The sequence below is a fragment of the Egretta garzetta genome, unplaced genomic scaffold (assembly GCF_000687185.1).
Source record: "Egretta garzetta isolate BGI_Z169 unplaced genomic scaffold, ASM68718v1 scaffold640, whole genome shotgun sequence".
Classification (NCBI taxonomy): domain Eukaryota; kingdom Metazoa; phylum Chordata; class Aves; order Pelecaniformes; family Ardeidae; genus Egretta; species Egretta garzetta.
Genome location: NW_009258264.1, coordinates 486,036 through 488,660, shown reverse-complemented (window position 1 = coordinate 488,660; position 2,625 = coordinate 486,036).

Genomic DNA, 2,625 nt, shown 5'->3' with positions numbered 1-2,625 from the left:
CGGGCTGCCTCCCTTCCCTGCACCCCCACCACGCAGCAACTCACCGCTCGGGAGGCTGCCAAGGGACCTGCGTGCCCGAGACATCAGTGCTACCTAGCTGAAATTCAAAACCAAAGCGGATCCTTCTCCTACCAAAAAAAAAAAAAAAAAAGAGATAAAAGAGAAAAATTATATCCTGTACAAAACTATCCTGTGTTCAGTAAAGTTTATTGTCCAGTCTTGGCTTTGGAGCGTTCACAATACAACTGTAACATAAGCCTCAGCAAGAAAATGAGCACATCCACAAAATAGTCCATGACACATCTGAAATACAAAAATTGAAATATCCTTATAAAACATTCAGACACAAGATTGATAGATGGATACAATCTTTTATTCTTTTATTATTTTTTTTGTACCTTTCCATTTATTCCAGAAAAACTTTCTATAAAAAAATCATTGCATCTTTTGGAATAAATCTTTAAAATCGTTTCTTTTAAAATGCACCTTTCATTTGTACCCCACTAGTTAAATATATTATTGGTATTCTGCAAATGAATCACACCAGAGAACATTCACAGTTTGTGTATCTTGGCCACTTGGATGTATTTTTCCTGCTGTAGGACAAGCATGCTGAGGATGAAAGAAGGCAAGGAGGAAACCAGAGAGTGGGTTCCACAGTGTTTGTGCCCAGACATCGCTAGTGGGGAGCGCTGAGGGGACACCCAAACGCGTTTCGGGAGCACTGAGGGGACACCCAAATGCGTTTCGGGAGCACTGAGGGGACACCCAAATGCGTTTTGGGGACACTCAAACGTGTTTCAGGAGAGCTAAGGGGACACCCAAACATGTTTTGGGAGCACTGAGGGGACACCCAAACGCCTTTTGGGGGTGCTGATGGGACACCCAAATGTGGTTCGGGCATGCTGAGGGGACACCCAAACACATTTTGGGAGTGCTGAGGGGACAGCGCTGAGGGGACACCCAAACGCGTTTCGGGAGCGCTAAGGGGACACCCAAACATGTTTTGGGAGCGCTGAGGGGACACCTAAATGTGTTTTGGGAGAGTTAAGGGGACACCCAAATGCGGTTTGGGAGCGCTAAGGGGACACCCAAACGCGTTTCGGGAGCGCTAAGGGGACACCCAAACATGTTTTGGGAGCACTGAGGGGACACCCAAACGTGTTTCGGGGGCACTGAGGGGACACCCAAATGCGGTTTGGGAGCGCTGAGGGGACACCCAAACACATTTTGGGAGCGCTGAGGGGACAGCGCTGAGGGGACACCCAAATGCATTTTGGGAGTGCTGAGGGGCCACCCAAACGCGTTTCGGGGGCACTGAGGGGCCACCCAAACGCATTTTGGGAGAGCTAAGGGGACACCCAAATGCATTTCGGGAGCACTGAGGGGACACCCAAACGCGTTTCGGGAGCACTAAGGGGACACCCAAACGCGTTTCGGGGGCACTAAGGGGACACCCAAACGCCTTTCGGGGGCACTGAGGGGACACCCAAACACGTTTCTTACGAGACCCGAGCGTTCAGAGGCAGGACAGCGGTGCGGCACGGCTGGAGCAGCACAGTCGGGCAGAGCGTTTGCAGGTGACGTCATGTCAGGTTTTACCTCACCTATTTCAGGGTCCAAGACCCGATGGCCCTTGCAGGACCCGCTCGGCCATCGCTGGCCCCGTGCTCTGAGCAAACCCGGGCTTGCGTGGCTGCAAGACGCCGGATTTACACGCGTGAAAGCGGAGTTTGGCCACATATGGTGGGGCAGGCTCCCACCCCCGGGTCCGGCCCCTTCCCCGAGCCCTGGGACGCACACGCTAAACCTTTTACGTTACTCAGCCCAATGGGTCAGGCTCCTTCTCTAAGATTTTCCCACCTGCCCATCCCTAGCCTGCTCCTGGGAGCCCTGGGCTCCCGTTTTAGGCTAGCCTAATTTCTGACTGAAGATAAGTCATGGGAAAAAACCAAACAAAACATTTGAGAAGCTTGGGAAAACGGCCTTCTAATTTTTCTTTTTTTTTTTTTTTTCCCCATCATGTGTAAGGGAGAGGAAAAAATCCATTTATTTTGCCCTTAGTCTCCAAGATACAAAGTAGTTTTGTTATTTAAAACCTTAACATAGATCTGGCCATGGGTTGGGCCAGGAAAGGCGGGTGCATGTACGTATGGAGGGGGTGAAATTAAATAGCTCTGCCCGTAAGTATTATTGTTGTCCCGTAACCCAGACTTTGCTTTACACATTGTTTACTCCTATTTCTTTAACCTAGCTATCAGCTGGAGCTGTAAGAATACAGCCTTTCCTGAGGGCCCAGCCAAAGCTCCATTTTCCACCAGAACTGGTAAAAACAAAACAAAAACAAACAAAAAAAAAAAGGCAAGAAAAAAATGTCTGGAAGACAAAGCAACATTTTCCTTTTGTCAAAGCTCCCCATCTGCGAGGAGCGCCGGCTACTCCGCAAAGCGGTGGAGAGGAGAACCCACAAAATGAAAAAAAATGCCAGAGAGCCACAGACATTCCCAGCATTTTCGTTAGCGCTACATTAAAAAATCCAACTTGGGAGCTGGCTGGTGCTCCAGAAGCTGGGGAAATCCTGCCCAGGGGGGAGCGGCCGGGGCAGGCGGGGAGCGAGGCCATCGG